Raw genomic sequence first — 13806 nt, forward strand, 5'->3', positions numbered from 1 at the left:
TTTTCTCTGCCTCTTGATGGCTGGGTGTTGTGTGATGTCCTTAGGTTAGCTAGGTTTAAGTATTTCTAAGTTCTAGGGGACTGATGACCATAGATGTTAAGTCCCATAGTACTCAGAGCCATCTGAACCATTTGAACCAGCCATCAAAACAAAGACGCCTTTTGTTGCAACGATATCTTTTCACGACATTTCAGTCACCAACAATCTATTCCGAATGCGAAAATATTTTATTGTCACCAATCTGCACAGGAAGAAACGGTCATCCGAATAAAATACGAGAAATCAAAGGTCATACGGAAAGATTACTGTGTTGATTTCCCTCAAGCGCCATTAGAGGATGGAACGGTCGGGAAAGAGTCTGAAGGTGGTTCGATGATCTCTCTGCCAGGTACTTCAGTGTAAATTGTAGAGTAGTCATGTAGATACAGAAGTAGATGTAAGGAGTGTTATAGCGGGAGTGACCGTATTTAGTCTAGGCACTCGGGGTATCACATTCATGATCCATCTTCAATACTAGAGATAATCAGCAAACCGGTATGAAATGCGATAGTAGTCAAACAGAGTCTCAAAATAGGGGGTGCCTCCGTTACTTCTGCACTGTAGCATACTTGAAACGTGAAGAACATGGAGATGCAGTTTGCGATCTGATAAGCATTATGCCTAACGTGACTTTTTTGTCGGAGTGGGACTCTTGCACAATTTAGGGAAAAAAAAACATACTTTATCATTTACAATTTATTAAAAAACAAGGACATGATAACAATGCATTAATTATATAAATTTTGAACTAATCAACATTAGTTTGCAGTTTCAGTCCCATTTGTTTTGTATTTGTCGGCGGAGGAAATCAGTTTCAAAATGTCGGGTCTAGTTTTTAATTAGGGATGGAGTTTATCACATCATTTGTTGATGTTAGTCTTGGTAATCAAAATTGCTTTCAAAATTGCGACACTGAACTGTGTTATTCATTAGAGCAAAAGCTCTTTCGAAAGGTCCGTTACGTCCAGCCAAACATAAAACTTATTCAATAATTATACGAAATTTCACACAGTTCGTATTGTTGGCACGGAGCCGGCCGATGTGGCCGAGCGGTTCTAGACGGTTCAGTGCGGAGCCGAGCTGCTGCTGCGGTCACAGGTTCAAATCCTGCCTCGGGCATGGATGGATGTGATGTACTTAGCTTAGTCAGGTTTGAGTAGTTCTAAGTCTAGGGGACTGACGACCTCAGATGTTAAGTCCCATAGTGTGCAGAGCCATTTGAACCACTTGTTGGCACGGAAACGTGTGAACAACTCCATCCAACGGTCTTCAGTAGTAACATTTTTAACGTTGCAGCCTGATATTTTTTCATCTGTGACATAGTTGGAAATAAGCGGAAACTCATCGAATACTTACGCATCTTGGTCGCAGCTAAAAATCCCTGTGTAATCAGCAAATCCGTCACATTCTGTATTTATTTTCACGTAGGTACTTTTGTCAAAGTTGCCCATTCGAATACTTAAAGTCCGCATTGAACTGACACCTTTCATCCAAGTATTCTTTGCCAGTCTTATAAAATTAAGCCGCCGTAGTTTTTACACCCTGAACAACAGCGTCGGTTTCTTGTAATTTTGTTATTGGAGAAAGAAATAGAGTACTCTCTTTACGTCCCAAGTTATTTCAGAGACGCTTAATTTCCTTTGTTGATTCGATGGCAGACATACATTCTACATCTACATCCACACCTACATCCAATCTCCGCAAGCCATCTGGCGGTGTTTGGCGGAGGGTACTTTGAGTACTTCTATCGGTTCTCCCTTCTATTCCAGTCTCGTATTGTTTGTGGAAAGAAAGATTGTCGGCATGCCTCTGTGTGGGCTCTAATCTCTCTGATTATATCCTCATGGTCTCTTCGCGTGATATACTTAAGAGGGAGCAATATACTGCTTGACTCCTCGGTGAAGGTATGTTCTCGAAACTTCAACAAAAGTCCGTCCCGAGCTACTGAGCGTCTCTCCTGCAGAGTCTTCCACTGGAGTTTATCTATCATCTCCGTAACGCTTTCGCGATTACTAAATGATCCTGTAACGAAGCGCACTGCTCTCCGTTGGATCAAGCTTCAGTATTCAAGACCGTTTGATGTAAAGGCACTGTCTGTGCATGAAAAACTTATAACCGTATTTCAGAGGTGGGGTATCCGAAAAATGTTTTTAAGAATATTTAGGTATTTATCGATGCCCAGAAAATAGCTTTTTAAGGACTGAAATATTTTTAAAATTCTCTCAAGCGCCAACATTAGCGCGAGCCATCTTGCTTTGCTGTAACCCAACAGTTTCTGATACTTTGTTGTTACTGGATGCACAGAACTCTTTTAGAGCTACCACGCAAACGCTGTAGTCATAGAGAAGTGAGTAAATTCATAATGATACTTTCTAAGTTCATTGGGAGACAATTTGAAGCTGTTTTGATCGCGTTGTGAACTACATGGGCTCCACACCCAATCCCAATGAGTTGCCCTCAGAGTGATAGGTCAAATTTAGCATAAACATTATTACTCCCTCGTCTATTGTTTCCTCCAGAATTGCATGTATCTGTACAAAAAGCTATAGTTTTCTCATTTAAGTCACTGCTCCATAATATCTCCTTCAAACAATCGACAGCAATGTTCGATGATTCACCAAGCTGCTCTCGAAATTCTAAAATGTTGACTTTCACACGTTCATAAGGTAAAAAATATCGAATCGACACAGCGAATAATTTTACTGAGCCATGATGTGAAGCATCCGTTAGTAAAAATATGCAGTCGACTTCAGAAAGATGGTCTTTCAATTCTTCTAACACCATAGCTGCCAGCACGTTTACAACACTGGCCTTGTATTTTGTGCGAGCACATCTAAATTTTTTCTCAAAACGTGTTCGAATTAAATAAGAGGTACAATAATTTGAGCGAAAGCTGTAGTTTTCTTTTACCGTGTCATATGTCCCTGGACCTTTCACTGCAGCTCAATCTAAATCATTCCAAGTCGGCAAATCGGTTCCTTTGAAAGAGAGTGAGCATTGACGAGCTGGAAGCAGCAGCTTGGTAGAAAGGCCTCTGTTTTCTTATTATAAATGTTTGTCAACATAGCAGGTACCACCATGACCAACAATAAAATTGAGCATTGACGAGCTGGAAGCAGCAGCTTGGTAGAAAGGCCTCTGTTTTCTTATTATAAATGTTTGTCAACATAGCAGGTACCACCATGACCAACAATAAAATTTGTAATCTGATGCACCACTCTTTTGTTTTATAAATTGATACTTATTTTGCAAAGTAGTATTAAAGGTACACTGACGTCTAGGCATTTTTCTAATGATACAAACACACAAACACGTAGACGCTGAATGAGTTGTTCGATTGTACACGTGCGGCCGAACATTCCAGTACAAACTAAAACTAAGCAATGTTGCCGCACGTCAAGTTGGCACTCGCTCGCCGTGATTGCTGGTGTGAGTTGAGTGGCAGCATCTGTCTCGCTTTCGCCTGTTACTCGCTCTCTCTTCTCCACACTGCCCGCGCTGCCGCCGTTAACCTTGTTTTTCGAATGTAATGAATATGGGCAGGTAGGAGGTACGACTAATCAATTATCGTTTTGTCTTTTTGCAGAAGCCGAACATTTTTTGCTCTGGTTTGGGACAAGGGTACAGACAGCCTGAGAGTATGACAGTCCCGCCCAAAGCGGAACGTACGGTGACGTTAATTATGCCGGACTTACCATTTGCTCTCACATTTCGCTGATGACCTCATAAAAATTGGTATTTGCGCAGTTCTCTGCCCCCACCGAGCGGGGTAGTGCAGTGGTTATCACACTGTTCTCGCATTCGGGAGGACGACCGTTCGAACCCGTGTCCGGCAACCCTGATTTCCTTAAATCGCTTCAGGCAAGTGCCGGGATAGTTCCTTTGAAAGAGCATTGCCGACTTCCTTCAACATTCTTCTCTAACCCTAAGGGACTGATGACATCTCTGCTTGGTCCCCTTCCCCAAATCAACCAACCAATAAACCTCTGCCCCGTGGACTATGAAAAATGCATACGAGAATTTTTTATACCGTTTGAAATTAATATTTTCTATGTTTTTAAATGCATAAACAGACCCATATAAGGACAGCAAATAAATTAATCCAGAACAAAATTCTACAATAGCAAAATGGTTTAATGAACACATTGCACTTTCTGAAGTGTGCTTCGTACAAGGCTTAACTGTTACCGATACCTTCATAAACATTCTGAATAGAACCTGTCCCACTTGAAGCTCTATACTACATAATTTCTTTCTTTAATCACCTTCACGTCATCTACCTGTCAGTTCTACGCCTACATCTACACCTATAATCCACAAACCAACGTGAGGTGCGTGGCAGAGAGTAAGTCACATTGTAGCAGTTATTAGGGTTTCTTCATGTTCTTTTCACGTATGGTGCGCGGGAGGAATTATTGTTTGAATAAATAAACTGGAAGAAATCTTGATCGCTTAACGTTTTCAATGGTGACCTGTTTCGATCATTTATCAGATCATCTTCGGACCTACAATAAACAGGTATTGGTATGAGCATATAAAGGAAAAATCATATATTCATAAAACAGTAAATAACGCTGATATACCATGAATGTCTGCCGGAGGCGGTGGAGCATGGCAAACCTCTTGTCTGTGGCTGGTGGTGTACTGCAACGTGAAGAACACCAGCCGCTAATTAAATACATGAAGCCCCGCCCACCGTCTCTGGCATTACGTCATGGATAGCCAATCACGAGAGTTGCATTTCTGACGCTTAAGAAAGTGACGTGGTAGTTACTGTAAGTCATTATTACCATCTATAGGACTTATAAAACACGTTAAAATCTTTTAGCTTATAAAATATAGTATAAGAAGGTAATTACTGCGACCTAAACAGTGTGGCCCTCAATCGTGTACTGTTATCGACCAACGCAATGACGGAAAGGACGCCACTGTAGTAACCATGGCTATCTACTCGTCTTACTAGGGACAAATACGATAGCAAGGACGCCACTCTAGTAACCATGGCTACCTACTCGTCTTACTAGGGCCAAAGAGGCTATCTGTGGAGAAAGCGTACTGGTCGCTCTAAGGTTGCTAGGGAGACCTATCGAAGGTGGATCAGTACATGATATAAGTAAGTGATATGCACATGAGTTCCTGTTACTATTAAAATCTTAATTGAAAGTATATCTCGTCAAAATAACTTCCATAATGCTACGTCTGAGATGCGATATCAGTAGTGGCATGTTACAGAAATTTTATAAAGTAGGAGCTATATTACCATTATGGTCGATGGTTTGCATAGGATGCATCGTGATGGCTATCATGAGCGGAAAATTAATGACATTGATTGTTTGAATGCCTCTGTGCGTGTAGTAACTATTCTAATCATTTCCTGACGATCCCTATGTGAGCGATATGTAGGGGGTTATAGTATATTCCTAGAGTAGTCATTTAAAGTTGGTTCTTGAAATTTTTATAATAGACTTTCTCGTGATAGTTTACGTCTATCTTCAAAAGTCTTCCAGTTCAGTTCCTTCAGTACCTCAGCGAAACTCGCCCATGGATTAAACTACCGTGCTTGAGCAATATTCTAGAATCGGTCGCACGGGTGATTAGGAAACAATCTTCTTTGTAGACTGATTGCGTTTCCCCAGTATTCTAACCATAAGCCGAAGTCTACCACCTGCTTTACCCACGAATGAACCTATGTGATCATTCCATTTCATATACCTACAATGTGTCACACCAAGGTAAATGTACGAGGTGGCCGATTCCAGCAGTTAGGAAACTTCAGAGAATGTTTTACCTCTCGCTCAATATTGTGATAATAAAGTAGCTGTTCTGTTTAACTTAACATTACCACATTCCTACAATACGACTTATTGGCGTGTTGCAGAGAATGCCAGGAAAAAGTTGCGGGTCTGCTGTTAGTTAACGAAGTTCAGGTTCCACCGGTAAGGGCAGTTTCCTACTAGTTGCGGAGTTCGAGTGCTGAGCAGTCAAACAAACAAACAAAAATGGCAAGAGTTCCTGTGAGCGGACCATATCGACCGGTGTACGAAGTTCTATTTGGGAGGCGCACAGCCACTGTGAATCGTCGTCTCGACAATGCATGTTTTTCGAGTGGAACGCGTGTCCCTTTTATCAGTACTATTCGGTCCCTATAAGCTGACACTCGGAGCCTTGGTTGGTGGCAGAGCCCGTGAAAGCATTTCCCATTTACGGTCGCTCCTGTGAGCCAGCGTGCCAAGGGTCAGGTTACGTGGGTGAGCAGCAGTCTGGGGATAGGTGCCGCAAGTCGAGTATGGAGATGTGTCGCGATGGGAACCTTCAGAGAAACGAATGGAATAAATATTGTGAACACTGAAAATGCGACGAGAAAGGTATCTCAGATATCTGAAATAAAAACTGTCGTTAAACAAGGGCAAGGCTTGGACCTTCAGTGTTTAACTGTGTTTTACAAAACAAACTGTAAGAATTTGGAATAAAGAAAATCACAAAATTGAACCATTTATTCTGAGGAGGGAGACAAATGGAATTAAGGTAAAGTGCTTAGCCTTTTCAGACGATTTAGGAGTACTTTCAGAAAATCTGACCGCTGCAGTTACTCAAACAAATCTTCTGAAAAAAATGGAGCTGGTCTCAAAATGTCAGCTGAGAAAACATATATCAGAACAAATATTTTTAAAAAATGCACCAAAATGCGTAGAAAAACAAATCAGTAGTATAAAGCGAGTTGACGAATTCAAGTTGAAACATCCCCTTAGAAAAATTCTACATGACTGTGCTTAAACTGACACACAATAGTTTTTAGCGCAACGCAATCTGACTTTCAAAAATCCCTACAAAAGAATGGCCCTGACTAACATTAACCTATACCTTTGCAAATCACTTACCTCACAAAAATCTTCGTTACTCGAACTACTGCAATAGAGCGAGTGCCACTACTGCCAGCTAAATAAAAGATTCAAACTACGGAAGGCACTAACTACTGATAGGCATTGTTAGCAAATAAAAGATTTTAATAGCGAACAAACAATTTATTTACCTTAATAGTCATAATATATATAGGAGTTCATGACATCCAGTATTACAAATATCAAAACTCCGCCATTTCTCTCCCCACGTCCACCACTGCTGGCGGCTCACCTCCAACTGCGCAACGCTACGCGCTGTTAACGTCCATTTGCCCAACACTACAAAGGCGAGTATTACAACAATGCCAACCAGCCACTGACTGCACACAGCACAGCCAGTGATTTTCATACGGAGCGCTATGTGGCGTTACCAATAAGAAAACCTAAACAGCCTACTTACAAAGTATTTTGGAGAAACTATACAGCAGAAGGGAGTAGAAGAATTTGCAATAAACGTAAGAGTTAATAAAATATAAAGAGAATATGGTTTGATAAAAAGTAGTTTGCACACGAAATGCATATGTTGAACAAAACTCCAATATTATACAATAGAGTTAAGTCATACACGTTAATGCTCAACACAATAAGATGTACATGAAAGACGATTTCCTAGAAAAATAATCGATACGATGTACAGACGGTTGGAAAATTAGAAATAACGAGAAGATCTACAAGAAAAACATATACATCAAATATCGGAAGTAATGACAAATCGGGGATAGATCATCTTCGGACAATTGCACCGAATCACTGAAAGCAGGCTAACAAAATAAATATTCCTAGAATGTGGAAAAGGAAATCAACAATATCGTGGATTACAGAAAGAAGAAAAGAAGTAGAAACAACATCTAAGAATCGGGACAGACATCTATTTAAGAGTAAAGCACTACATTTAGAAGCAGGAAAAATAAGAAATTGGGAGCAGTAAGTACAGGAGAGAGGAAAAGACAATATGGGGAGAAACGGAAGGAATACTGGGAAAACAGGAAACAATATGGGATAAAGTGGAACTGAACGTGTTACGTGGTCCTAGTTGGTCAACACGAAGATAAAAAAGTGACATAAAGCTCTATGGATGTGCGTTAAAATGAAAAAACTGTTAATTAAGAAACTAGGCAAAAATTGTCTAATGAGACTTCATGAACTGAAAGTGCAAGATGTTTGGTGGCGCAAGTGTTTAAGATAGATCAACGTGCGGGCATGTTAAGAAAATGTACTTGCCTGAAACGATATTTGATTTCAGATTCAGTCAATTTCGTATGGAATATTCCAGAGTGCTGATAACCAGAACGAGAATGATGTGAAGGTCATGACGTGTATGACTACTAACTGAACTTTTATTTGGTTGAAACTGTCTACAAATATTGACTTTAACTGCGAGTGATTCTTAATAATTGTAGTAAGATCCAGATTTTTATAGAGATCAAAGAGCTGCAGCTACGATTTTCGGTCATAATTTGAATGACTGTTTTCGTTTAGATAACACTATTACTCATATGACTAACACTTCTGCTCTTGAACACGACGAAAGACCCAATGACAGCGTCGAAAGCCCTTGAAATATTGTCTGTTGTTTCCCACTTCATCCTCAGGTAAATATAGTGTATCTGTCCCCATAACATGTGCGCGGCGCATTCCTGTCAGTATGTTTGCCTATTAGCCTGTTCCATAGGAGCTACATGTCGATAATTTCCAAATTACTTTGAATTTCTCCTGAGACGAATCGTTTCAGAATTCTTGATCTATGTTCATGCCTAATGGAAGCAGACTGTTAAGCATAGCCAGGAGGCCTACACTGTAGAGTGTACTTTAATAGGCGCCAACGGAACTCAGGATTACCGTCATTTCTGGTATGGGATCAACCCTCTCGCCTCCCGGAGGGCACACAAGCTTATAGCCACACAGCATATACGACTTTAATTCATACATAATTGTGAATATGACCGAGATTTTTCATATTATGGTGTATTATTGATTTAACGTTAGATTACTAACCCCTCAAAAAATTTACGATTGCAGTACAGTATGAAACAGGAGATATTGTACTGAATTAGGTACGTACGTACCATTGGAGATACAACATTTGTAATTAACTAACGTATAACCTATAAGTTATGACTTCCCTTGAATAAATCTTTAGTGTATAGTGTTAATCAGTAGTTGAATAAACAAACACTATTTGCCTTTATTTCAATGTTCTTCTCTGAATAAAACATTAATAACTCTGGGTTTCAGTACATCAAACAGGTTGTTTATGATTTTGGCAATGCTACCAACATAAATGAAATCGGGAAGCCAATGCAGATGACTTGACCTACAGTCAGAGAAAGTAGCCCTTTCGCTTCAGTTACGTCTTGTCTTTTAGTAGCTGAAAGGGATCATGTTCCTTGGAATATTCTCTGTACACGTCCCACAGGTATCTCATCCACGTTCCTGGGACTCTGTTCCAATTTCCTAAGAAAAACTGCTCCTAAAAGGGGAGCACGTTCTTCCTCAAATTCTCTGTGTACGTCTCACAGGTATCTCATCCACGTTTCTGGGAGACTGCTCCAATGCCTTACTACAAACTCTTGCTAGAACAGAGCAAGTGCTTCCGCATATTCTCTGTAAAAATCTCACAGGTATCTCATACTCGTTCCTGGGAGACCGCTCCAGTGTCCTAGAGAAATTACTGCTAAATGTGTGGCAAGTTCTTCCTCATGTTCTCTGTACGAATGCCACAGGTATCTCATCCACGTTCCAATGTCCTACGACAAACTGCTGCTAAGAGGGGAACAAGTTCTTCTGCATATCCTCTGTACAAATCTCACAGGTATCTCGTCCTTGTTCCTGGGAGACAGCTCCTAAATTCTACGATAAACTGCTGCTCACACGGGAACAGCTTCTTTCACGTATTCTCTGCATGCATCTTACAGGAATCTCATCCAAACCCTTAGGAGGCTGCTCCAATGATCCACGATAAACTGCTTCCAGGAGGGCCAGTGGCGGCAGGGGACAGGTGAATTATTTCGCACATACTTGGTAGCAATGTCAACACGTATCTAACCGTATTCCGGGGACACTGTTCCAGATACCTATGATAAACTGCTACTAGAATGGTATTCGCGTATTCTCTAAAGAAACCTCACAGATACCTTACCCACGTTTTTGTTTGGTCAGTTGATTCGGGGGAGCAGACCAAAGAGCGAACCGGCCGGATTGGCGGAGCGGTTCTAGGCGCTACAGTCTGGAACCGCGCGACCGCTACGGTCGCAGGTTCGAATCCTGCCTCGGGCATGGATATGTGTGATGTCCTTAGGTTAGTTAGGTTTAAGTAGTTCTAAGTTCTAGGGGACTGATGACCACAACAGTTAAGTCCCATAGTGCTCAGAGCCATTTGAACCATTTTTGAACCAATGAGCGAGGTCGTCGGCCCGTCGCATTAGGGATGGATGGGGAAGGAACTTGGCCATGCCCTTTCACAAGAACCTTCCCGTCATTTACCTGAAGCGATTTAGGGAAATCATGGAAATCCTAAACCAGGATGGCCAAACGCGGGTTTGAACCGTCGTCCTCCCGAAAGCGAGTCCGGTGTGCTGACCACTACACTACCTCGCTAGGTCCACGTTCTTGGGAGACTGTCCAATCTCATACTATAAATTGCTGCTAAAAGGGTATCAAGCTATTTCGCATATTCTCTGTAGAGATCACACAGGTGCAGCAAGTCGTATTCCGTATTCCGGATGGACTGATCCAGCTAGTTGCGATGAACTGCTGCTATAGTAGGAGCAAGTACTTCGGTAATTCGCTGCAAGTCGTATTCCGTATTCCGGACGGACTGATCCAGCTAGTTGCGATGAACTGCTGCTACAGTAGGAGCAAGTACTTCTGTAATTCGCTGTGAAAATCTCGCAGGTACGTCAGGCACGTTTAGGGGAGACTGTGTGGACGATCGAGCCGTCGGAGTTGCGCCTCGGAGGCGCTGCCGTGCTGGCGCACAGTAAAGCGGCCGCCCGACACATCGTAATTGTGAAGTGGGCCGCGGCGTATCGCGCGAGTCAAGGCCGAGGAAGAAAGGCGGCGTCTCTGTCCGTCTGGTCGCACCCTCCCCCCCCCCCCCCCCCCACTGCACCCACCTACCCCTTCACTTGCTGTCGCCGCGGTCCGCTGCGCAGCGCCTCTGCAGACGAAGACGCTGCCTCTGCCGCTCTGGGGACGCTCGCATCACATCGCGTGCCTGGGCTCGCTCGCTACCGGAATACACGAAACCCGACACGGCCGGTACAATCACTTCCACCCACAAAGTGCTGGGCCATCCGTGGGCATTTCCGTGACGCTACCACACTAAATATCCATCACCGTGAGTGGCTACTTACCGTCCAGTCCACCAACAGTAGCCTAACGGTTTGTTCTCAACGTCGGCAATGCCCTTAAGGCAGCTCCCGTGCAGTATAACTGCGATATCTTAAGCTATGTGATCGAAAGCGCATGCACGGCGCCCAAAGGAGTGGCAGTGAGTGTCCATCGATGGTTAGCGTGCCTGCTACCTGCGCTTCACGCCACCTCCTCTTCCTCCTCCTCCTCCTCTGGGACCCAGCCAGGTAAATACGTGCGAGTTCAATCAGTCCCTTTATTCACTGTTGCTCAGTAACAATTTTCGGGAACATCTAGCAAAACAACGAACCGTCACCAAATTCATGATATTTTGCTCACGAACAGACGGCCGCATTGATAATAAAAATTAATTTCGCCTTCGTAATAGCCTTGGCCGCATATTTAAGTTAAGAGCCTTCGGAAGACTACTGGCGAATAAAATAGCAGCAGAAGAAAATTTTTGTGGGTTACTGAAGAGACTGGATCGGCAGTACAGCGCTGTGTCCTCTCTGGACAACCCAGGAGAAATCGCAACTGATGTAGGAGCTGACACAGCCCTACTCTGTGAGTGTGGAGCCTTCGACGATACCAGAAAAACATTAGTGACGATGTGGTGGTTATCTTGTAACTAACCTGTTTCTACGGGTTACTACGTTAAGATTCGGGTCGCCACCGACTCTAACAATACAACTAATCAAAGGTTTGGCCGAGTCAGAAAATAAATTAATTTGATCGCAGTCCAAAAACTCATAAAAATGCATACGTCGTGACATCGCTCCTAGGGGATGCGATGTAATTAATACGAGTAGTATTGCCCGAGCACTGTTCACGAGAAGCAAACATGTAAAATAAGATAAAAAATGCATCATCACTGTGCATAAGATCAGCTCCCAGCAACACATCTGAAAACAAGACTTAATCTAAAGCATTTGTTTTAAAATAAAAATGGGAAACTAATCACTGAACCTGTGCGTAAGGAAACCCGTTGTATGTGCTAACGGGCAAGCTACGAGGCGAGTGGCTTAGATGCAAAAACGTAATCTCGGAATACAAGAGAAAATGGTGAATAAAATCATTTATTCCTAAGACATGGCCGGCCGCGGTGGTCTCGCGGTTCTAGGCGCGCAGTCCGGAACCGTGCGACTGCTACGGTCGCAGGTTCGAATCCTGCCTCGGGCATGGATGTATGTGATGTCCTTAGATTAGTTAGGTTTAAGTAGTTCTAAGTTCTAGGGGACTGATGACCACAGCAGTTGAGTCCCATAGTGCTCAGAGCCATTTGAACCATTAGAACCTAAGACATGGATGTGAGGCATGTACACAATTCCTGAGAACATTAACTCCTAAAACATTAAAGAAAAGCATCGATACATTCACCGTTATAATCTACAACTAGAAGCACTGGTGTGATTCATTCATACAACTGCTGTTGCCTGATAACTGATCGCAATAACTCGTGAGACGGTACACGTTTTACAGTACACCCGCGTGCCCACGTGGTTTGTGGAGACTTAATTTCTAGGTATCGTGGCCAAGTTGCAAACAAAATCACATCACGCAGTCATGAACAGTTAACACTCTTTAAAACAAACATGTGATCGGACAGTTAGTGATGACGGTAGCCCAACAAACTCTAATGTTCAACCACGTAGTAGGCTCCCCACGGACGAAAGATACTTAAAGCAAGGAAAATTTACGAGAAGGCAAAGCTATTAATATTTCGAAAAAAAGCTTATACAGGCACAGCTGAAGGCAAACAGACATTCATACAGAAGCGAGTGCTCACTTCTTATCGACACCTTAGTGTGGTGCTCTTCCGGCGGATCAAAGTCTGCTATAGAAAATTACTAACAGAAAAATCTCGCAAAGTTTTGCATACCTTGCCGCGACAAGACAACGCAATCTTTCAGAGTTGAAAAACGAGACCAAAAGCGAACAGCTCTCCCCTCGCCAAGTAACAACGCACCACGCGGTCAGTCTAACTCACCGTTCTTCGACTGGATCACAGGTGTGGACGCTTCCCGTACAGGCGCCAGACTGCCTCCCTATTTCTTCTCCAGCTACTTCCACGCTCTGCGTGGCACGGAAAACCCAAAGATGCCATTTTCGGCACCAACCTAGCACAGGTGGATTTCTCACAAGTAGCGCAAACCTCTCTGCCTACTTGAGCACTGCAAGAGTTGGATATTCTGCACAACTTCTGCGGAATCTGTATGACTATAGCAGACTTTCTGCAACAGACCACGCCACCGTCTAGCAACGTGACACACAACCACATTCATTCAATCACACCTCTATGAGAGTTATGAGAAATGGAAAGCAAGGACAAGAAAGAGAAATGCTTGTGAAAATGGGCTACCGGACTAATGAAAGGTGGCTACAGGACCCTTTCAATCTGTCGGCTTGGAGAAAGTCCAGTGGGCTCGATAATGTACCAGTGGGCAGAGAAAATCATCAGTACTCTGATTATTGTAACATACTTTTCTTTTAATATTTGAGTAGTAGCTGATGAACC

This window comes from Schistocerca gregaria, chromosome 3 (assembly GCF_023897955.1).
Source record: "Schistocerca gregaria isolate iqSchGreg1 chromosome 3, iqSchGreg1.2, whole genome shotgun sequence".
In the NCBI taxonomy this organism is placed as follows: Eukaryota; Metazoa; Arthropoda; class Insecta; order Orthoptera; family Acrididae; genus Schistocerca; species Schistocerca gregaria.